At 40.0% G+C, this 25,427-nt stretch overlaps 1 protein-coding gene across 22 annotated transcripts in view; it reads right to left on the bottom strand.

Moving 5' to 3' along the window:
- LIMCH1 (LIM and calponin homology domains 1) overlaps positions 1 to 25,427 on the bottom strand; it is a 315,692-nt gene that overhangs the window by 134,597 nt on the left and 155,668 nt on the right. For 7 of the 22 annotated variants that reach the window (XM_070612965.1, XM_070612949.1, XM_070612948.1 and 4 more), the window contains exon 1: positions 22,338 to 22,556. The exons of 14 other annotated variants lie outside the window; for them this stretch is intronic. The gene's annotated coding sequence lies outside the window, so the exon portion shown is untranslated. Of the gene's footprint in view, positions 1 to 22,337; positions 22,636 to 25,427 lie in introns of those variants that run through there. One more of the 22 variants, XM_070612969.1, reaches the window with a different exon arrangement.

A 25,427-nucleotide genomic window follows, 5' to 3' on the forward strand; every position in this document is an offset into this window, starting at 1 on the left:
TTCGTCAGTTCAGATCCTGGGCGTGGACCTACACACAGCTTCTCAGGCCATGCTGTGGCAACATCCCACATAGAAGGGCCAATCAAGGAAGGAAGGAAGGAAGAAATTTGCCTTAAAAAAAAAAAAAGAATGCTATAACCCAGGAATTAAACCCCTTCATAACACTCTGTCAGTGTAATATCACTGCCCATGTCTTTTTGAAGATCTTTTCTATCAAATGTCTATCCCTTCTGGTAAAAGGGAAAGCAAGAAAACCCTCCAGTGGCCCAGAGAGGGCAACATTTTCTCCCTGGAACAGATATTCAAATGTCTATCTAATAAGAAGGTAATTCCCTCAGACCCTTAGCCACACAGAAGAGATCGACACGTCTCCAGCTCTAGCCTGAACTTTCCCATTTTAAATCTGTCCATACCATCATCATGGCTACAGTGGAGTATGTAACAGTCCATCTATTAGGCCTAACAATCTTAAAGTTTGCTATGGATTTTGCTTTCTGATTGCTACAATTTATTTAAAGTCTAAATTAATTTCTTTTAGGACAGGATGACTGGATCCATGCTAATTTTCATGACAGGTCAAAAAATACTTCCTGTTTATTTGAGCATTTCACCAAAACTGTTACCCTACTATAATACTTTTTGACATTTCTCCTTTTCCTTTCAATTCTGGATAGGAACATTGCTGACTATTCTCTCTGACTTCTTTGAAAGCTACTGGGGAGGGGCCGGCCCCATGGCCGAGTGGTTAAGTTTGGTGCTCCACTTCGGTGGCCCAGGGTTTCACCAGCTCAGATCCTGGGCGTGGACATGGCACCACTCATCAGGCCACGCTGAGGCGGCGTCCCACATAGCACAACTAGAAGGACCCACAACTAAAAATATACAGCTATGTACTGGGGGGATTCGGGGAGAAAAAGGAAAAATAAAATCTTTAAAAAAAAAAAAAGCTACTGGGGACAAGAGGAAGCTAAAATAACCACTCAGAGAGCTTGACCCACCCTCAGTGTGTGGAAAAGAGAAAACTTCCCATATACCCAATCACTCAACCTGTGGTAAGATAAGAAAATTTTTAAAGGGAAGCAAAGAGTTTGTGGAAAGTTCTGAGTAAAAAGTGAGGAAGTGGCTTAGTAACCACTATGCAAAGTAGAAGGGAGATTTTAGGGCCTCTTTTTCAAAAGAAGTGAGACTCGACTCTGACTCTTTCATGCCCCAGGCCCAGCCATGGTACCAACAGCACCTGGAAAAGGCCACTCTGGCTACTTTTCCACGCTGCTCAAAGGCTCCCCACAGAAACAAAAGCAAAGTAAAACCCCAAACCCGCAAGCAATGATGACACTGCCTGTAAGAGAGGGTGAGACGTGCAGAAAATGTTTTATAATCAGAATTCTCTCCAGACAGAAGGTTTCTGAGAGGCCTTTGGGGAGATTTCTGAGGATTCTTAAATACCATTTCAAGCAAATGTTTACCAAAGCGCATGCTCTTGTGACATCCTTCTATTTCTTCACTGTATAATTAGGAGGCATAAAGAATAGAATTGCTGTCTACTTTTCTCATCCTACTATGCCTTTAATCTCTTCTTGATCAACTTCCTGGTAGTTTAGTTATTCAACATCAGTGGAAGTTTGGAAGACTATTCCCTTCTTTTTTTCCACGTGATGCTTGTTCCATACATTAATGCCCCAAAATAGGAATTTAAGATTAAGAGAGATTTAGAGAAATTTACAGACTAGTTTGTCATATAGGATAAAGCACACAAACTTCCCCTTGAAAACAATAAACAAGACTTGAAAGTCCCATATTTATTTATAGCCTTCTTCTCAAAACCACACACACAAGTGCAGTGACTATACATTCTAATTAGTTTATCTGTATTCTGCTCATGCATCGCCATGCTCAAAGAACTTTAAAATTTTCATCATCATTTACGAACAAGCCCTGACTCACCAAGATTTACAAAGCAATCAGAGGCAAAGTTAATTGGAATCTAGATTTTCTAACACTCACAGAAAAATTCATGCAGCTCTGAAGGAAAATACAGCCAAGGAAGCAAGACTAAATCTAAGTATGGCATTTCTAAACCAGAGAGAGACAGGAAAGGAGAATAATTTACAAGAGATTTAAATGTGTGTTAGGGCAGTATTGTTTCTTCTCCTTTCACTTTTAGCTCTGCCAGATTAAGCAATACAGGGTCAGAAAGAGCCTGGCGACTTCTACAGATCCAACTTACCACTTGGGTCTCCTCACAGATCTGAAATATTCTGGGGTGGAAAAGAGTCAAAATAGTTTTGTACCCAAACTCAGGAAAGATAGGATGAAGCTTAGGGAGAAGAAACTAGATTTGAGGAAGAGGAGGACCAAAGTTTTTGTTCATGTCTATACGCTTCAGAAGCCTTGACTTTTATCATTAACAGGGTGTTGCCTTCCACTGTGCCCTTATAATTATGTAAGGTAAATTACAGTCAGACCTGTGTGGCCTTGAAAGCCTTGGAAAGGAATTTGAAGTCTTTCAGTGTTGTACTGAAGGGGCAGGAGAGTAACATAATCCCCACTGAGTGACAGGAGCTTTGACAAGGGCCAGTAGAAACAGAAAGGAAGAGATGGATGTGAGAGAGAGGACTTCAGTAGAATTTATAGGACCTCGGGACGACTGCATGTAGGGGTGAGTGTTGGAAATGCCTTCAAGCATGATGGCTGAAAAGATGGTGTTGCCATTAAGGGAAATAAGTTATTATGAGAAATAAGGTATGCTGATGTAGGAACGAGTTGTGAGATTTGTCATATTTTTGACAGAATGAAATGGCGAAATTGTCAGAACACAGGAAATAAGGAGACAAAGCCCTGAAGAGAGGTTAGGAATGTCAATATAGACTTGGGAGTCCTTGGCATATGGATCTGGGGTCCTCATCACGTGGACAGTGTTTGAAATGAAAGGAGTAATGAGGACAGTAAAGGGAAAAGGAGGTAGAGAGAGGTGCAGAAACGACGAAGGACGACCTGAGGAAATGCCTGCATTGGGCTGGAGTAGAGGATATATAAAGGAAGTAAGAGAGAACTAGAAGCTGTAATGTTACAACATCAAGAGGAAAGACAATTTTAAGCAGAAATTATCAATGGTATCAATCATGTGGAAGGTAGCTGGTGATGTCTAGAGACTTAGAGAATGGGTTTAATCCAGTGGTAGGGGTGGAAGACAGTAAAGGGTTAAAACATGAAGAGACGCTGAGGAAATGGATATGTAAATGTATGATGTAAATGTAGAATATGTTTGCAACGTTTGTCCCTGAAGAAGAGGATGGAGAAGATAGAAGTTAGAGGATGTAGCCAGGCTCAGGAAAGGGGAAGTTAAGAGTAAGAAGGGACTGAGTAGGTTTGTAGACTCAAGGCAAGGAGCTAGTGGTGAGGTGAGGGATGCAGAATGTGAGAAAGGTGGGCTATAATAGTGAAGTCTGCTTCAGGAAGATTCTGGAAGAAAGGATCAAGACAGGATTGGAAAAAGGAAGAAAGGACACAGGCTTCAAGGAACATCTGAGATAGGAAGGAAACTGAAGGTGTTTCTCTAAGATGACTTGAAGCTGGATTTTCAATTTATTTTTATTATGTTTTAGTGTCAACAATTGCAAAAGTATTTTATTTAAAAATCTACTATTTTTAGAGGACTATATTTAAAAGACAAATTTTTTAAAATCCTGCCTTCCAGCACATATTGTCATAATCCTCCCTCTGCCCTGCAAAACTAACCTGCCAAATCAGACAAAAGATTTACTTTTCTTCAGCTACAAAGACTATGCTTTTCTTGGTTAACACAAAATAAACAACCACCCCAAAAATCCACCTGCATCTGACAAACCTAAATTTCTGCATTAGTAAATCAAATGTTTATCATAATTTTAGACGGTGAAGATATGTTTGTTAAAATAACTACTAAAAGTCAAAATCTAATAATTTTAACAAAGAAACACTACTTGCATTGACATTATATACAGAAAGCCTCCTCTTTACAGCATTTATAGCATTAATTCAATCATACATGAGGAAGAATTATGGCACTCACAGAAGACATTGATTGAAAACAGTCCCTTAATCCTGCAGAATTTACTGTCTCAAGAAGGAGAAACACGAACTCATCTTTCCTAAATACAATATGGCTGACACTATATAGAGAAGTGTACCAGGGCATGGGAGCCCACTCAAAAGTGCCTAATAGGAGGCTGCAGAAAGATGTGAGCTGGGTCTCTAAGGATGACTTCTGGTTTGCCTCTTGTCTGAAGAGGGAAAGGGCATGATGGGTAATGGCATTGGGTGCTGTGGGAAGTAGGGGTGAAGAGGCAGGAAATGGAGCTGGGAAAAGACTGTGGAAAAGAATATGGATTGTATCCTGCCAGGGAATGGAACCAATAAAGCAATTTAAATGGGAAGGAACATAATCAGAAATCACTGCCTAAATTGTTTCAAGCCATTCACTTAGTCAATGGCTCAACCGATACCTTCCTAAATCCTTTCCCCATTTTTTAGGGAATTCTCACAAGATCTAAGGCAGGACAGTGCTGTCTCATCCTGCCTCGTCAACTCTGAGAGACAAGTTTCGAAGTTCTTTTATTTTTTTTAATGTTGTTATTTGTTTTTTATGACTCTTGAGAGAAGGGTAAATGGTCTGAGAGTTGTCACCAAAGTGTCAAAGAGTGCCCTAAAAGCACATACTGTTTATGGGTGGCTTTTGTTTGGTCCAATGTGTATGTAGTAGCTATACTTAAAGCTGTAAATAAATTTGATGGCCAGGCACCATGAGGAGTCCCTGAGAAAGTCAAACTACCAGGTGGGTGTGTGTAGGCACCACGATTAGGCTAAGGATCTGCAACCCTTAAAACTTACTTGCTGGACATCAATTTTCAGGGGAGGTTGAGTTCAGCATGGGGAGGGTTAGACAAAGAGTATGTGTTGGTGCCACAAGCAGCTCTCCAGTATTCCTACTCAGCTCTCAAGCTCACAACTGAAGCCTCCACAAAATCCCCCCACAGACTGACTCACCTTCCCGAGAGTAGAGCTTAGAATCTCCCTGGGGGCTTTCATTTGCCACTCCATCTTCACTTGAAGGGGCTCATCTAAGGGTCCCTTCCAAGCACGCAGTGTCTGGAGAGAATTCTGCTAAATCAAGTTTTCCTCATCACCTTGAATTACCAGCAGTGTTTCAGCACCTTGGTGACTATAATTGTACTGGTTCTGCCCAGCAGGTCATATCTTATTAAGGATTCTGACCACCAATTTATTTATATACACACACATACATACTCACACACACACAGCAGCTATAAATCTTAAAATATATTTTTTAATGCCTTTGCTTGATTTAGGGCTACTTATTGAATGAAAAGGCACCAGTTTAAACTTCCTTGGATATCTTTTTAAAAAGACACCTGGGTTTTCCAAATCCTCTCTCCCAGACTCTTGTAAATTCTACATGCATGAGAGAGTGGAGCTGTATTTTTTTAATGTGCTATAAGCACACTAAATAGTACATGGGACTCCCATGTATAACTCTTTTTATAGGGCTTGGAACATCATTTTACATTTATCTTTGTTTTTATGACATTGTTGGTTGTGATGAATGCTCGACGCCTAGCCCTTATAAATGTAGGCAACTCCTCCATCCTCGTATTGTTGCTATGGAAACAATGAGAACCACTTTACAACAGCCCCCCTGACGATACAGTTTGCAACATTAGAGCACAAGGAAGGTCTGTGTTCGTTACCTGTCAAGATTGTCAAGCAATCACTAATCAGAGATATATGCCAACAATAGTCATTAATGATAGTTAAAATAAACAGAATTTCCACGTAGGATGGCTGCTTTTATAGAAGATAGGTTATACAAAGAAAGAGCTCTGTTAACCAAGTCGGATGATCGAAGCAAATCTTTGCCTTATTCAGGGGAGGTTTCCTGGAAAAAGTAGCTTCTAAGGGATTTTGTAGAATGTGTGAGTGATGTCATTTTATCTCGTAGAAACCTGATCTCTTAGTTCCAAGGAAACTCCCCAAATTGCTTCATTCAAAGGGTAATTCCCCAGTCTGTTCCCACCAAGATCACATATATGAGGGAAACCACATGGCAAAGGAGAAAATGCTCAGGCTTTGGGAGTCTGAGTTCAAAGTCAGATGGATTCAAATCCCATCTCAGCTGATACTTAAGGTACGGGACTTTACTTAATTTATCTGGGTCTCAGTTTCCTCAACTATAAATAGGGGTTGATAATATAACCTATCTCCTAGGCAGATTTCAAGCAATACATGTAAAGTGGTCCAAAGCCTGGACAGATCATGGGCACTCAAAAAGTGGTAGCTAATATTATCAGCCAGCTGATAGCAGAGTTAACGATTAAAAAGTGAAACCAGAATTTTGATACTGGCTGTTATCTCGGCTTGTTATGATATTTTCCCAATAGCTGCATGGCTAACTTGTTACTTTTTTCAGATCTTTGCTCAAATATTACCTTCTCAAGGAGGCCTACACTGACCATTCACTCACTCTATTTAACAGGACCTCCTATAGCCATTCCTCCCAACATTTTATGGTCACCCAACATAGAATGAAATTTTCTTATTTATTAGTTTTATTATTATTATCTTTTTCCCATTAGAATATAAGCCCCTCAAGGGCAGGAGTTTTGCCTGTTTTGCCCACTGAAGCATTTCCAGCACGTAGTAGATTCTTGATACTTGTTGAATAAATGAAAGAAGAACTTTGCTTAGGTTTGTTTTGCATTTGAATGTTGGCTCGGTTGAAAGGGGTAAAGCTTCCCCACAGTGCCCACATATCAGCTTCGGGGTGGGGGCAAGACCAAGTACACTGCTAGCTGGAGGCCCAGACCCAACGGAAGGCACTGAACTGGCACTGGCACAGGCATGCCAGGCAGTACGAGTGACAGAAAGCTTTGCTGAGATGGGCTTAAGCATTCACAACATGCTCCCTTGCCTAAAATCCTGCACACATTATGCCCACTAAGCCGCACAAGGGCAAGATGTTTGAGCTTTCCACGAAAACAGTGGGAAACTCTTGCTAAGTCAATGGCGTCATGAGTGTGATGTCTATCAAGTTTATAATGCTAACAGAAACCTGCTCTTTGAAATTTGTGAACAGTTTCCACATCCGCTAACTATTCATGCCTTTTTCAAGCAGATGTGTCAACATCTCACCAAAATATCAATCAAACGGCAGTGACTGGAATCTTAATCAACTACAGGAATTCTCAAGTAGAATGAAGAGGCTTCCACAGCAAAAAAGATGCTACAGAGTTGATAATGCCTTTCAATCCTGACTGCTAAGTCTTTAGCATCCATCCTACCCTGCTGCAATTAGAGCACAAATCCATAAAAGCAAGGACTATGTCAATATCTTGTTCCCTGCACAGTGCCTGGCACCTAATAGGCACACCATAAATATGTATCAAATGAATGAATGAACTTTGTTAACTCAATACATATTTCAAAGACCCTTTATGAAACCCAATTGACACAGTTCAAGGACTAGAGATTAAAGACAAAGATTTTGTTCAACAGGATGGATGAGACTTGGCAGCAGTATATATGGAAAAAGATCTGAGAGATTTTGTTTTTCTCAAGCCTGACATGAGATGAGGGCCAACTGTGCAATTCATCTGCTAAATAAGTTAATGCCATATGGGCCCAAATTAACAATTAATAGAAGCGATGTGTCCAGAGGATAAGAAATAATGGTTCCCCTGAATTTGTAACTGGTCAAACCACATCTGGAAAAGAGTTGTCCAGGTCTGGGTACACATTTTCAGAAAAATTCTGACATAAGGGTGAGTAGTCCAGGAACTAAGTCTCAGAGGTAATAGGGGAAGGAATTGGGTAGCAGGAGAACATGCTTAGGATAGCCACCTGGAGCGAGAAAGACAAGTGGAGCAGCACAGGATCACCCCTGTCACCTTGGCTGACAGCCAGGTCACCCCCCTAACATATGAGAGAGCCCCACCAACCTCAGCAGACCCACAAGGCTCATCATCCCAGATGTGTGAGCAATTAGACACTTGTTTTCCATCCCTGAGGTTTTGAGATTGTTTGTTACATAGCTTAACTGCAACAGTAGATAACTGATACAAAGAGAAATTGTGGAAGGTCTGTCATATATAAGAGGAAGCAAAAGAATCCTATTTCCTTACAGATGAGAATGGAAGAGTCGATTTAAATCCTTAGTGGTTCTCAAAAAGGAAACTTTTGCTCTTGGAAAATGGGAGCTTTATAAGGATTGGAGCTATTCATCAACTGAATAGACTTTACTGAAACTGAGCTTAGAAACCAGCAAAGCCAACCACCTCGCCACAGTGTTCACCAGGCCCAGGCTGGATCCGGCCTGCCCTTAGAGAGCTTGAGAACCCACTTAGGTCAGAGACCTTCTCTGTTTTGTTTTTCCATCCTTCCACATTTGGTATTCAATAAATATTTGTTAGAGCAAAATGAGTGGAAAATGGTAAGGCCGGCCCCCAGCCCCTGCATCCAAGAGGGTAAACTGTTGAAACTGAGTCTAAAAGCCACATAGATCTAACCAAATATTTAGAAAATACTTAGAAAAATATTTAGAAAACCTATTTTCCAAGCTCCTGACAAAAGGAACGGGAAAAATAGAGAAGAGGCTGAGTGTCTAGGGGAGATAGAAGTAGAGTAAATTGAATATTTTGTGGCACAAAATTCTAAAATATTCATGGTTATACTTTTTACAGATTAGTGAGAAGCAGCCTAGGAGAACAAGCAGCAAGGAACAAGGAAAAGGCACTGATTCCAAGAGAACAAGAGATGGTAAGGAACGGCTTCAAGAGCAAGGTGATAGTATTTATAAACACATTGGGCCTTGCACTCACAATTCCAGCCTTCTGGAACTTTCTTCCTCTCAAGTGGATCCTAAGGCAGGCTTAGCAGTTGCCACGTTTTAAAGATTGGTACATGAGGATATAAGGGATAAGCCACATGGATAGAGGTCCCTGCCCCTTAGGGAGGACAGCTCTTCTTTTGACAGACTCTTCACACAGCTCATGAACACAGAGAAAGTATTCTCTCTGATTTAACAGGAGTCAGCAAACTTTTCTCTTAAAGATACATGATTTTAGGCTTTGTGGGCCATATGTAGCCAGAGATATTATGTGAAGATCTAGAGACCTAAAAATGAATGAGCACGACTGTATTCCAACATAACTTTATTTACAGACACTGAAATTCTAATTTCACTTAATTTTCATGTGTTACAAAACATTCTTCTTTAAATTTTTTTCAACATTTTAAGACGTAAAAACCATTCTTAGTTTGCAGGCCACAAGAAAAGGGCAGCAGGCTGGTTTTGGCCCCCAGGCCCTAGTTTGCTGACCCCTGCTCTACATGAGCACTCTAATCTCACCTCACTTTTGTATCTCCTACTGCCCAACGCGGGCAAAATAGACGTCTCTGGAAGACTCTCAGCAGTGACCATTTTGATTTCATAAGGGCAACTTTTAATTTCATGATTCAGCTGCATAAAGAAAAGTAGAGGTTACTAGGGTTACTTTGTCCCAGGCAACTCTTTGAGGAAATTTCAAGGATCGAGTGCTGTTTTGCATGGTCTCTGGTGAGCTTGGCAATACAAGGTACAGTTGTTATAAATATCCATGATTATGGAAGCTCAACTAGTCTCATGAACCCTGTAGACAGTGCTGGATGGATGAAAGACACATATTTCCCCCTATAGGTCAGCTGTATTCTTATCTAATTGTACAACTAACCTGACAATGACTTTAAAAATTTACTTCTCATCTCAAATAGTGTCAATTTCCTATCACAGAGGTAGAAAGATAGAAGAAACACTCTGAGTTTTTAGAATCAGAGTTAGTCTCCCACAGTAAGACTTATAAAAGGAATTTCTTTTAAACGCAGATGTTAAGAATAACCTCCTTTCTCAAAATAAGTTAATACAACTATGTCTCATGGAAGCAAAAACCTTTATAATTAATCATGTTTTCCTTTTTGTTGTGGCTGCCAGGAAACTCACAGTCAAGCTTGTACCCCAATTATAGAAATTAAATAAGGTCCTTTGGTTATACTGATATTTTCCATGGTTAAAGCTTTTGTATTTTCCCCCAACAATATCTTTATTTTTCCTCAGGAACAGAATAAATTATGTTAGCAATATATTCATATTAAGGTAAGCCAAATGAAGAATTTCTTTTAAATATCCTCTTTTTCAAAATTGTCTTTCACTTTTCCATATGTTTCTGTTCTTTATCTGGCTGTTAGTTTTTTGTTGCCATGGCATTTAATATTTACACAAACAATAAAAAGTAACAATTCTTGCCCATTTTCTGTCAACTCTTAGTTAGAATTTCAGGCCAAGTGATATGTGATTGATTCCAACTCGATGCACCCAGAGATGGTGAGATGGGATGGCCTTGAGCCCTTTACTCCACATCATTTCGAAAGTGGAAGACTCATTTTTTTAATGCCTAGGAGAGTAAAATGAGATGAGGATATCAAATTATTTTTCCTCATCGATTCAGTCAACAGAAATTAACTGAGCATCCACTACATCAGACATACAAGAAAAATTACGCAATTAGAATCAATATCAAGTTTTGAGTCTCACCTTCCTGTAAACAGGAAACAGGTTTTTAAACAGCAGAGTGAAGAACAGAGGACATAAGTCATTATAGCTGCATTAAGGATGCTGGGGGAGAAGCCTGCCATCTCTTACAATTTGGGTACATGGTGACATTTTATTAATTCAGATAGCATTATTTGGAATCTAAGACAAATGAGACAGGAACTAGATTAAACTATAAAATCTTACCAAATAAAAAGAATCTATTTGAAAATAAATAATGTGTTGATTACAAAGTGATTCGTACCTGTCTCTTCAAGTAAATCAGGCCTCTGACATGTTTAAAAAAAATCTTACCGCTTAAAAGCCCCTATCTTACATACTTACAAAAATCAAAAACAAAAACAAAAGTGTCCTTCTTTTTAAAATATACCATAACTGGGACCAGCCCCATGGCCGAGTGGTTAGGTTCTCATGCCCTGCTTCAGTGGCCCAGGGTTTCGCCAGTTCAGATCCTGGGCACGGACATGGCACTGCTCATCAGGCCATGCTAAGGCAGCATCTCACATAGCACAACCAGAGGCACTCACAACTAGAATATACAACTATGTACTGTGGGGCTTATTAGCGTACAATGAGCACTCAATTAATGCTAACTTATTGGAATAATGTCTGACATATTGTAGGTACTAAATAAGTGGTAGTTAATATTGCTAGGATGGAAAAGATGCTTAACATCACTACTCATTGGGGAAATGCAAATCAATACCATTTCACACCTGTTAGAATGGCTATTATCACAAAGACAAGAAATAACAAGTGTTGCTGAGCATGTGGAGAAAAGAGATCGCTTGTGCACTGTTGATGGGAATGTAAATTGGTGCGACCACTATAGAACACAGTATGGAGGTTGTTCAAAAAAATTAAAAGTAGAACTACCATATGATCCAGTAATCCCACTTCTGGGTATTTACTTCAAGAAAATGAAAACACTAACTCAAAAAGATATATGCACCCCTGTGTTCACTGCAGCATTATTTACAATAGCCAAGACATGAAAACAACCTAAGTGTTCACTAGTGGATAAATGGATAAAGAAAATGTGGTATATATACACAATGGAATATTATTCAGCCATAAAAAAGAGTGAAATCTTGCCATTTGTGACAATATGGGTGGAGCTTCAGGGTATTATGCTAAGTGAAATGTCAGAGAGAGACAAATATCATATGATCTCACTTATATGTGGAATTTTAAAAAAAAGCTCATAGATACAGAGAACAGATTGGTGGTTGCCAGAGGTGGGGAGTGGGGTTGGACGAAATGAGTGAAGGGAGTCAAAAGGTATAAACTTCCAGTTATAAAATATATAAGCCCTGAGGATGTAATGTACAGATTGGCGACTATAGTTAATAATACTGTACTGTTAACCAGACTTATTGTGGTGAGCATTTTGTAATCTATACAAATATCAAATCATTACGTTGGACACCTGAAACTAAATATAATGTTGTATCTCAGTTATACCTCAATAAAAATAAATAAATAAATAAGCCCCCCCCACCCCCCAAAAAAAAACTCAGTATGGGACAAAATGGGAAGGGACAGGGACCATAAGTCTTCACAGGTAAAGGTCTTAGGAATCATTCTGTCCTATCTTTCACCTGACAGATGGGAAAACGAAGGACCACAGCAACAGTAAGTGTACTGTCCAAAGCCCCTCAGCTCTGGGGGCCAAGTCTGATTGCAACCCAGGTCTTTGGGCTTCCAGTCCAGTGTTCTCGGCCTGAACCCACGCTGCATACTTAGTCTTCCTGCCTCCAGGGTGATGAGACTGTCTGGAAACCAGTTTTTCATGCCTATTCTCCAAAGGGAAAGAAATGGATGGGGATTTGGAGAGTAGAGCAAAGAGAGAGCAGCCACTGGCAAAGAGACAAAATTGAATACTGTTCCTAGATATGGAGTGTATCTGGAAGGCATCAGGATTTAATTTTTGGTGAAACCGGCCAAGGGTTTGTAGAATATAACCACGAGAAATAAGAATGGCTTTGGGGAATGAGAGACTGATCGGCTACACTTTTAGACAGGGCCAGTTGATGGAGTCATTAATCATATAAACAAAACAGCCCAATTTTTTAAATAAGAGAAAATTTACTAAGAGACTAAAGAGACTAACTTAGTAAGGTCTTTGGTGGCAGAGGGCAAAGAAATTCTTTGTAGGAGTTTCTCATTAACAGGTGTTTTCAAAACTGAGTTGAGTGGTGAAGTGATCATTGCTAAAATACTTTAAAGCTGGAGAGTATTCCGAGCGTTTAGTTCAACACCTTTTACAACGAGGAATAGAGACGGAAAGAGCAAGAGACTTGCTCACAGTGACTTGATTAGTTTAGTTTTAGGGCCTCATAGATAGGTTTATGGCTTAAAGTGCAAGCCTTAAACGAAGAGTAGAGATAAACAGGCAAAGGATAATGTCTCCACCACCATTCACCTGAGAGCTTATAAGATGCCAGACGAAACACTAAATTGATCCATATAACTTTATTCCTAACAAAATCAATGAGTTAGGTACTATCATTATGCCATTTACAGATAAGGAAATAGTGGTTTCAGGAAGGATGTGAGTGACATTACCACTGGCATCAGCACCATTACCATCACTCCCTTTTTCTAAGCACGTATCACGCACCACAGAAACATACAGTTTTACCTGCATTCGCTCACTTAATCCTCACAATAGTGAGAAAGCTGAAGCTTACATTAAGGTTAAATAACTGGCCCAAGGTCACCTAGCTTGGAAGTGGCTAAGCCAGGAGATGTATCTGGGCCTCTGTAGTTAACGTATTCAAGAATAATAGGATTGGTGGTTGCCAGAAGTGGGGGTTGAGGAGTGGGCACAATGAGCGACGGTAGTCAAAAGGTACAAACTTCCTGTTATAAGATAAATAAGTCACACAGATATAATGTGCAGCATGGTGACTATAGTTAATAATACTGTATTGCATATTTGAAAGTTGCTAAGAGAGTAGATCTTAAAAGTGCTTCCAAGAAAAAAATTTTGTAACTATGTATGCTGACGGATTTTAACTAATTGTGGGGATCATTTCACAATCTATACAAACATCAAATCATTATATTGGCTATCTGAAATGAATATAATGTTGTATGTCAATTATACCTCAATAAAATAAAATGAAGAAAGAATACTAGGAAGGAGAAAGTGCAAAGAAAAATTCCATTTGCAAATCTTTTTTTTTTTTTAAAGATTTTATTTTTTCCTTTTTTCTCCCCAAAGCCCCCCGGTACATAGTTGTGTATTCTTCGTTGTGGGTCCTTCTAGTCGTGGCATGTGGGACGCTGCCTCAGCGTGGTTTGATGAGCAGTGCCATGTCCGCGCCCAGGATTCGAACTAACGAAACACTGGGCCGCCTGCAGCGGAGCGCGCGAACTTAACCACTCGGCCACGGGGCCAGCCCCCATTTGCAAATCTTTGACTCTTCCAGTATTAAAGACCTAAGCTGACAGGGAGATATAAATATAGTGAAGACCTTAAGGAATTCCTCTGGATGGGGGGAGGGGAAACTCTTGGCTTTTCTGTGGCTAACAGAACATGGAGTTGACTAGAGAAGAATGGGGCTGACCCAGGACAGCAATTTTTGCTCCAATTATACTAAAGTTCACTACTACTTTAGTGCCATAATCTATCACAGGGGAAGCAATCCATTCATTGCCTGGAATGCCATGCTAAGTGGAACAGTAAATCAGGCAAGGAAAGGGTATGGTGAAAGGGTTGAAGGGGAGTAAGCATGAAGAAAGCTGAGAAATAAAAACAATCAACATATTGATTTCATTCCATGGACAGACAAGTGTAAGAGAACAACATAAAAAATCCCTGGGAGACGGTGTTTACCTTAAAAAATAGAGATAGGCGAGGGCTTCTTCCTGCTCTACATAGAACACAGGCTTCTAGGCACTGAAAATAATATATCACCAAATGTCAGCTTAGAAATCTAATGACAGCCTGGGAAACCTTGGTGAAGGAATAGATAGGTAAGCCAAGCAGGGATAATTTCTTATTTTTTATAAAGCATTCAGCCCATGGTTAATACTTTATGTTGGCCAATTGAGCCAACATAACAGTTGGGTCCTCTAATCTATGGCCAAAAAAATTAAAATGGCAAATAAATAGGAAATGAAATGGATGTTCTTGACTGAATGCATTATTTTGTCTTCTAACTGCTTAAGTACGTAAGCTCTGTGTTTATGTAACTTTTTGAGAAGTCAAACCCACAGCTTTTTTTAATGAATACTTTCTGATCAACCATAAGAGACTATCACTCACTCATTTATTGATTAAATAGCCATTTAACAAAACACAACATAGCTCTAACACCCTACAACTCAAGTTGCAGCAGTCTCTTTTCAGGAACGTACATGAGTAAAGGAGCCTTTGAACTATCCCAGGGAGGGAAAGTCAAAGCCATCAGTCAAGGTCAATGTTAAGTTTAGTGCCAGAAGACATGGTAGCTGCCCAATACCTCTTGCTATGATTTTCTTAGCAAAGCTCTTTGTTTTCCATTGCTGCTGATGATTGCCCCTTATTTTCCACAGTAACTCTCCCTTCACATTGACAAACAGGAAAAAACCACTCAAGTTCTTTCTTACATAATGTGTTTTGTTTTTGTTTTTGTTGGGTTTTTTTTTTTTTGTGGGAGATCCAGAACTCAAAGAGCCTTGATGCTTTTTATCAATTTCACTAAACATCAAGGGCAGGAAATAATATTTTTCTCTTCCGATTCAAATACAATACCCCTTTGTGAAGTTGCTGAGAAGCTAGAAATAGTAAATCTGGGAAAAATTTCAGGTGAGAGATATGCATCAAAATATTTCATTTTGCTAAAAATATCTCTAAGTTGGACTTAGCATTCCAACTCTCATCACACTGCAATTCAGGATGATGAATAAAATCTGTTTCACCTTTGTATCTGCAGTAACTCTCAGGTTATACAAAGGAGTAAAATAACCTGTGCTATGATGCTGAAGTCCCTGCAGGCATTTGGCAGTTCAGAGGAGTTGTTTTCAGGATGGAAACAAGAAAGACAGAAGAGGGAAGAAAGACCAATTCAAATTACTGTCTCTTTGTTACCTGGCAACTTGAGTTTGGATCAAGGACCCAAGAGATAACTTAGGCAAGTTGGGGAGTCCCACAAGGCTAAACCCATGACAGCAAAGTTTGCGTAGTCCTCATCAGCTGCTCCAGCACAGATAGATGAGGCTCCCTAGGAAGCATAACCATCCTAAGGGCAGTAGGGCTGATCCAGTGTCCAGAGACAAACCTGGTAGCAAAAGGAGATGTGTGTGGTCCAGGGTAGGCTCCACTGTTCGAGCCCCACAGTAGTGGAGACACATGAGAAAAGATACAAAGACAGACTCAGCCTTGGGGAGCAGGGTGAATGCAATGGAATAACTAGGTAAGAACTCAGCACCCAGCAGCTCCTGGGCTTTCTCTCCTCTGCTGGCTTCTCCCTGCCACCCCAGAGTCTCCCAATCCAAACGCTCCCCTCAACAGGAGCAGAAAATAGATGACAGCTAAGTTTCCTTCAAGTCCTGCCAAGAAAAACATTGCAAGGTTAAGGACACAAAAGCTTCAAATATCCTGCTACTGAGGTTCTTTTTTATAAGTTTCAGTATATACACACACCCAGAAGAAAACTCACTTTTAGTCAAAGGGTTCAAGAATGTTGACAGTCTTTCAAGGAGTCACTATGTTCTTAAACTCTTTCAACAGCTCTATTTGTTCTCAAAAGGATGATAGATTTCTTTAATAGCAGTGTATCTTTCAGCTAGCCCATTACAAGCCAAAGCATAACACAGAAAGTATCCAGCATAATCATGGGTTTGGAGCTGAGGAGGCTTGCGGGGCAAGGGTGGGGAGTCAGAAATACCAGGCCTAGAGTTCATCGTGTTACTTGCTGCAGGAAAGCATGCCCATGGGTGAAAACGTTGCATTTCAGATAAAAATCCAGAGGTAAACATCTGGAGAAGGAATATTTCCATGGCAGTCTTGACATGCCCCCTAAATCTGTCACCCATGCTGAAAAAACAACTTGGATCTGAGAAATGATGGGATGAGTGATCATTCATTTAAGATACAGTAACATCTTTCTACCGAGTGATAAAAACCTATCACAAAATAAATACACACCACATGCTCTCGATAAAAGTATGACACAGACACCCCTCTGTTTTTTTTTTTATTTTTTATCAGAAATCTGGCCAAGACGTCAGGACTCCAGAGTATAGCACTGCTCTTGGGCTCAGAACCTGACAGGGGAGCTGAGACCTGCACAGAAAAACTAAGATGGTGACAACATTCCTTCACATGCTGTCCAATTAACTGTGTTCAGAATGCAGACAGAATGAGCACAGGGACACATTTCAGTCTACTGGACGGTATGCTAGCCTTCATCCCCGTGCTCAAAGAAAAGAAGAAAGCTTCATCTGGGGACAAAATGGACCTAAAGTTTAATTGTCATATATATTAAATCTGGCCTGTTGTCGTGTTTGAGTAAATTTGATGGAAAATCCAATTTTCTTAAATACAAGTTCTTTTAAGGACAAATCATTTTCTATGCAGTATCTCAAAGATGTCCCTAATACTACACTCAAATCTATTTCATATGTTTTTGTTCTTATGTTTAAATCTATAAACGTAGGTTAACATATTTCTATTAAAAATCATAAAATATATAATATGTATATTTATAGTAAAAGTTATATATCTTTAGCCAAGTTGGAATTCTGCGCCTTGAAGGACACCAGTTGTCTTAGGCTCAAATACTCCTCGCTGGAGAAGGAAGTGCTGACTCCACCCATAGAATTAATATCTGTGTCTCCCAGACACAGCGCCATGTGTTACTTTCTTCCCCACAAATCACAAATTTTATGCAATGAGCTTTTATCAAACCAACATATTATTTACCAAAAAACATGCTGGTGGTACCAAAGATAGGCCAGTTACTTATTTCTTGAAAGTCAACTGATTCCTTGACCATTATAACTTGTAATCAGTTTTGCCAGCATCGAAACAGATTAATTCTTTAGCAATAATGTGAGGAATATTTTATAATTTGTTTAGTTCTTATTTTCAATGCATTGGAGTTAATTCGTATAAGCAGCCTATAGGAAGTTTTTCTCTCTTACTGTTAATACCTGCACTGAAGTGAGACTGTCCTCTGGCTTCAGACAATACCTAGATCAGGCTTGCTGACAGTATAATAGAATGCAAGCTACTGTGATAGGATGATTTCTGGATACACCTGAAATATCAATGTGGCAATAAACCTTACAAATATTTGTTTTATGGGAATGGAAAAAGATAGAAACAAGGAAAATAGGTCAACCTCAGAAAATAGGCACATGGGCTTTTTAAGGGCAAAAACAAAAAATAAATAAAAGCCAGGAAACAAACAGATACTCAGTTGCTGACCAATCAGTTTTCCTTTCTTTCTTTTTTTCCTTTTTTTACAAGTCTACCTAAATCAATTTTTCTCTTAGGTATTTTTTTCTTCCTACAAATTTTTACTGCTAAATTCATATAATTAAATGTTTTAATCTTCAAGTGCTTTGGTTGAATAGTTTGAGAGCAGAAACCTCCTACCTCTAGTACCTTCTCAGGAAAAAAAACCAAACAGGGGCTGGCCCCACGGCATAGTGGTTAAATTCGCGTGCTCTGCTTCGGTGGCCCAGAGTTCGCAGGTTCACATCCTCAGGCACAGACCTACCACCACTCATCAAGCTAAGCTGCAGCAGCATCCCACATAAAATAGGGGAAGATAGGCACAGACGTTAGCTCAGTGACAATCTTCCTCAATCAAAAAGAGGAAGATTGACAACAGATGTTAGCTCAGGGCCAACCTTCTTCACAAAAAACAAACCAACCATATATATATATATACACACACACACACACATATCTATATCCATAGAATACAAATATATACATATCTATATACACCCATATAGATATATATATTCATATATATCCAAGAATTTCCTAAGTTTGTCCATATTCCTAAAAGCAAAATGTAGCAGCAGTAGCCTGGATGAACTCAATAAATTGGGAACTTCCAAGTCTGGTTAGTTATTCTGGGAGTGAAAAGTTGAAACAGAAATGAGGAAGATGAACTGAGAGTCTATCCAAAAATACTCCAGCAGAGTCAGGGCCAGGTGAAAATCCCAGGATGTGTAATAAGAGGCGAGGAAATCTGATGTGGTCAGAACTCCACTCTTGCACAGAGCAGCCAAGAAGAAGCCTGCAAGCACAGACCAATTCCTGACCACCGCTCATCTCACAATACGGCTGAGGTCAGGTTTTCAGATGTCTGTCCTAGGATCAGCTCTAGGAAGGGGAGGGAATCCTCAGTGACTTTTCAAGTTGGATCTTTCATGATATTTGCAGGGACCCGGCCAACAACAGCCAGGAGGCTGTTTACCAAAGTCTTTCTCCAGCACCACCCACAGAATGCTTGTGGAAATCCCTGCCAAAGCTTACATGGCAATCAAACAGAAGGGCCATGCAAAACATGCCCCAGTCATTTCACAAGCTCAATTTCTTCACAGATAGGGGTTGTGGAAGAAATGACTGCTTACAGAAAACAGAGACTCCAAGAATTAATCCAGCCACCAGGATGAAAGTAGAATAAAAAATTATTAATTATCCCATTCACAGTTCACACTGGTGACTTACCAGTTCTGGGCTATAAGACATCTAAAGATAAAACTGCCACATAAACAGATTGGCAAAGGTGAGTGAATGGTATAAAGGGCAGGTAGAGATCACTGTTGACGTTCTCCAAAGTCAAAAAAAAAGATATACCAAATTAAAATCTCAGAATGTTCTACAGACTGGCAAAACCAGATGGAGATCAGATCAGCCTCGTATTTCCAAGAGACGTGAGACTCCAGGCCCTGAAACGGGCCAAACAGAAGCCCACCTGCCATGGCATACCAGGAGCTGACAGGAGAGGAGGACCTCAGAGAAATCCAGCCTTCTTCAGTCCACACTCTCAAAGCTGGGCTTTAGGACTCTTAGGTTCTAATGGGTCTTTCTTCACATCATTATAACAAAAGCTTTGGTTCTCTCATTTTTTTAATACTTACCTGTGCTCCTTTACGTTTCGGAGGCTGATTATACACATCACTGCTTTGGACTTCCTCCAGTTTCATAGGTCAATCCAATGGCCATGCCTACATATCTTTCACTGCCTTTATACTGTAGTAGAGTTGGGTTTTGTACGCCACTCCATACCCACACAACTCTCTCTACTCCTCACCCCTCACTCATTACTGAGACCTTTTAGGTCTACTCGACACACCTTTTTAACAAAGAACAAGAAACAGAGCAGCGGTGTTCACTGAGCCAATGAATTCATGGTGCCCAACAGAGTCTAGACCGTAGCATCCATTAAAGTTATGACTATGACTACTTCAACAGTGAATGTCCAATGTTAGTTTAGTACCTGGCATGGAGTAGGAGCACAATAACTATTTGTTGAGAGATTAGAAGCAACCCGTTTATTTCTTAAATTCCATTTTATTCTTTTATTCTCATGTTATTCCTTGTACTGAACAAAGAAGAGCTTGTAAATCACTGAAATCATGGTTTAGGGGAATTACTGAACTCAAAAGACAGGATCAAAATCTCAAAAGTTCCCAAATCCATCCCAATAAACAATCCTCTTCCTTCTCTTCCTCCTCCTCCTCCTCCTCCTGCTGCTGCTTTTCCTCTCTTCACATCTTGAACCACATTACAGGAGAAATTCTAAGCTCTTTACCTATATCGGCTAATTTAACCTTCATGAAAACCATATAAGGTAGTTACTATATTATTGCCATTTTACAGACAAGGGAACAGAGGCCTCAGATGATTGAGCAACCTGCCAAAGAGCACACAGCTGAGAAGTTGTAAATCCAGGATGTGGACTTGGACCATCTGACTCCAGAACACCAGCTCCTAATCACTACACACACTGCCCCCTGAAGGATAGCTGTGAAGAAGGCTAATTGAGGGCTATGAGGAATGGCTTCCTGGCCATTCGTTCAATAAAATATATATCGAGTGCCTATTATATACCAGATGCTGAAAATACCCCCAACCACCATGGATGCTATTTCTATAGAGTCAACATTCCTGTTGCTTTCCTAGCTGCCATTTGCAACAGTGAGCATGCAGAATCCATTAGACAGGGCCATTCAGTAAGAACTGTTCTTTTTCCTTGTCTTTATCTTTTAAAATTCCTCATACAAAACAATCACCACTTCTCTCAGAATTACATGGGACTCTAGCAAGAGCCAGTGAGAATATGCAGCAGCCTGGAATGGCACAGATAGAGACCTCAAGAGAAAGAGGGAAACTAATAAAATGGGGTCTGGAAGTCCCTCTCTGCTCTATTATTAGATTGAGGAGATGTATTGGTTACTTTTCCATGCCTTGCTAAACAGTCAAAATGGCAAGCCATAGGGAGAGTGGTGTATTCTTGCCCCTTCTTCCCGCCCTTGGAAAGGTCTTCTAGGCTAGAAGAGTTACAGGTCACCCAGTCACCTTCTCACACTCACACAAAAGGCAGGAGAGCAGAGTGGCACGTACTCCCAGGCAGAGTTCCTGGATAAAAGGCAGGCTGCTGACGTGTGCAGCCTCCCTTCGCTCCGACCTTCACCTTGCACAGTACCCACCCACGCAGTGCAGAACAATCCCCTTCTCCTGGGGGCTGCTGAATCAGCCACGCAGGGAACAACCCGAAGTGAAGTTTCAGACTCCCAAGACATTTGGTTTATTCAGCACCACGAAGGAAATAGCAGTCGTTCGGTGAGGGAATAAAAATGAGGAGCTGGCTGAATAAAGGTGATAAAAATAGATTTTCCAACTCTACGAAGATGAATCATTTTTCTGTGGGGATTCGCTAGGCTCTGCTTCAGCTTGGTTTTCAACCCAGCCTCATAAATTTGACTAAGGAAAATTTCCTTCCCCTCGATAACCAGGGCCATGAAGTCTTCAGCATTCAGACAGGTCTGACAGGACTTTATTAGAGAATCGCCCAGAAAGAACCTCCATTCCTTCCCCAGCCTGCAGTAAATACTGACTTTGAAGGACAAGGGCTCAGTGGGCTGGGCTGGGAGATGCAGCCCTTGAACCCAGACTCACTGCCTCCTCATTCCCTCCCCAATTTTCTCCTCAATTCTTTCCTTCCTCATTTTAAGAAACAGAGATTTTTAGAAAGCAAAGGGAGGGAGGGGGTGGAAATGAGAGCACAATATGAGGGGGACTCAGGTGAAACAGCAGCTCAGATGCATGCAGTCACATTTACGTCATGACCCCACGTGCTGCTGAGGAACAGAGGACCGGTGGAATAAACCTTTCAGATGGAGCAGAGTTGCTTTTAATTCATACAATTCTTGAAGATTCTCTTTCTTTTGGCTAAATTAATGTGTCTATATGTCTTCCATGACATACCTCAAAAGAAAAAACAATGGTTTCCTTAGAGAATTCAAAAGGCTTAATTAAAAGCAACAGGTGGTAGAAATATCAGGGGACAAGGTGAACTCCATAGGAAAGTAATTTTGATATTATTTTAACCATACGACATAAGCGTATAAAAAGGAACTTTTTTTTTTCTTTTAATCAAGTGTTAAACTCTAAATAGCTTCCTTCCTTCCCGTATGGACACCCATAAACATGTATTTTCTCTTAACGGATTGTACTTACCCCCACAAGTCCTCACATTCCGCCTTAAACTCCAGCATGCCCACACTGGGAGAAAGCTGGGGCATCTCTCCTTGTGTGCTCCAACAGTCAGCCCCAACAGAGCAGCTGAAACATTCCCTTACATTCCCATCCCCCAAACAGTCAGCACAGTAAACCCTGCTCTGCCCAAGGGCAGGCTGCAACAGCCTGAAATGCTGATGCAGTGAAAGGGAACTAACTGGAAGAGAGCGTGATGGCCACACCTATTGGGGAGGGAGGCGGAGAATTCTGCTCCCTCTGAAGAAGAGGAACAGAATCCCCAGGAGGTACAGTTGCCCCAGTGCAAGTCTGCAGGACAGCTTTGTGACAGCGGCTAGTGTCTAGTAGGCACCCAATCGTCTCAGCAAATCTGGATCTGGAAATAGGCACCTAGTAGGTGTCCCAAAAGAGGGACAAGAGTTCAAGTCCCAACTCTGGAACAAAGTAGTTGTATCACCCCAGGTAAGTCACTGTCTTCTGAGTCTCAGTTTCCTTGTGTGTAAAACAATGGGGTTTCAAAAATAAATCTCTAAATAGCTTCTAGTTCTGCAATCCTAAAGCTACCATAATAATCATGAACATAATCAGTAATAAGCACAGCTACAAACTGTTGAAAGCATACCATGTACCATCTACCATATTAGGTATTTTACATATGTCATCTCATTTAATCCAACAGTACTGGGATGAGATTTATCAAGCTCATTTTACAAATGAGGAAACTGGCTAGCTCACTCCATGAATCCCCATGAAAATAAAGGATCATCATATCCATTCAGTGTTTTGAATTTAAATGGAGGCATTTAATCTTTGTGCTTGAAATTGAGATGACATCTGAGAATGGAATTTCTGCACTGTTGGGTGATTAATGTGTTTACAATCCTTTGCTGGTATAATTCTGAGGTACTAGTATTTATGGTTATGGCTGTTCATGCTACTGAAAAACCCATTTCCCACCTGTTGTTTTTTATTAAACCTCCCTAAAGGACATGAAATATTTCTTTGTGCAGATTCTAAAAACGGGGATCCTGAAATACGTGAGCAGAAACCTCATGTGTGGATTTACCGCTTGGAAATTTCAAACGCTATAAAACATAGTCTTTACAACCAATTCATCATTTGTAAAAGTTTATTAGACTGATACGCCGACTGACTCACTGGTATCCTGTCATTTATTGATACCAATCCATCAAATGGTAGGCTGACATTTAATATTTATTAATAACTTCTGTATTTCTTTGCCTATTTTATAGTTTCCCTGCATTATGTTCTGTTTTATTACCTTCAAACATTCTATTTTCTTAAGCAAACTTTTCATTTCAGAATAGATTTTAGATTTACAGAAAATTTCAAAGATATTACAGGGAGTTCCAGTACAACTCACACCCTACATTTTATACCATTATGGTACATTGATCACAACTATTGAACAAACATTGGTATGCCACGATTAACTAAACTCCATGTTTTATTTGGATTTCATTAGTTTTTCTCTAATGCACTTTTTTTGTTCCAGGATCCCATCCAGGATATCACTTTATATTTAGACAGCATATCTCCTTAGCTTCCTCTGAACTTTTCCTTGTTTCTCAGACCCCTCTTGTTTTTGATGACCTTGACAGTTTTGAGGCGTACTGGTCAGGTATTTTGTACCTCAATTTGGGTTTCTCTGATATTCTTCTCATGGTTAGACTAGTGTAGTGGATCTGGGGAAGGAAAATCACTGAGGTGAAGTACCGTTCTCATAACATCATATCAATCATCTTTTTTTTCTTTAATAGGGAAAATATTCAAGTCAAATTAAATCTTTGAATAAAGTTAAATTTTAGAAAAGATAAATTAAATATCAAACAATTTACTCCCAAAGACAGTATTTTAATTGCGGAGAGAATAAAAAAAAAGAGAAACTACTTTTTGCAGCCATTGAGATGAGGGGAGACCTAAGATTCCAGCAGGAAGCCAGCTAATTACAAGAGAGGTGTCTAGCAAGTTCTTTTGAAATGCTTGCCAACACAAACTTCCTACAAAAACAATCTCAGATTAAGATACATTTTAAGAGAAGTTCTGTTTCAGCCTAGCATGATCTCACTCTGTCATACAATGCTTTCAGATATCTGGTGAACTTTTTTTCTGTTGTCAAACAAGAGAATTCCTACAGCCCTGGGTATGGAGTAGATGCTAAAAATTAGTTCCACAGAAATTTATTCGTTAGGTAAGCTATGACTATGAAAAAAAGCATTAAGACTTAGGCTGAAATATGTATTTCCTGCTATTATATATTCTTTCCTCACAGTTCCTAATTGAAGGTCTGTTCCTAAGGGAAAAAAGTGAGGAACTGATGTAATGTCACAAACTCTGCTAAACGCTGTTCAATGAAAGATAAGGGAGAACAAGTGGTTTCTTTCTTCAAAGAATGGCATTTTTTTTCAGGGACAGGAAGAGAAAAAAAAAACCTAGAAAAAAGTTTTACAGCACTGCTATATATAACCTTCCACCTCTGCAGAGACACAAAATAATTATGGAAACAAGCTTGGAAAAATAATCTGTGGTGCATGAGGAGGATATTAGACTTCAGCTAGCAAGTCTAGGCATTCATAACACATGTGAATAAGAATTTCAGTGCTTGGCTGGCTTGCCCACTGTTATGGGCTGAATTGTGCCCTCTCCCTGCAATTCATATGTTGAAGTCAGAACGCCCAGTAACTCAGAAATGTGACTGTATATGGAGAGAGGGTCTTTAAAACAGGTGGTCATGTTAAATGGGGTCTTCAGAGTGGGCTCTAATCCAACATGATCGGTGTCCTAAGAAAAGGAGATTAGGACACAGACACACACACAGAGGGAAGACCATGGAAGACACTGAGGGAAGATGGCCATCTGCAAGTCAAGGAAAGAGGCCTCAGAAGAAACCAACCCTGCCACATCTTGATCTCAGACTCCAGAATTGTAAGAAAATAAATTTCTGTCCTTTAAGCCACCCAGTCTGTGGTAGTTTGGCATGGCAGCCCTAGTAAACTAACACACGTGCCTAGTACTAAGTGTGAGGGATCAAGGAGCAGAAGAGAGGCTAGA

Source organism: Equus przewalskii, chromosome 3 (assembly GCF_037783145.1).
Source record: "Equus przewalskii isolate Varuska chromosome 3, EquPr2, whole genome shotgun sequence".
Classification (NCBI taxonomy): Eukaryota; Metazoa; Chordata; class Mammalia; order Perissodactyla; family Equidae; genus Equus; species Equus przewalskii.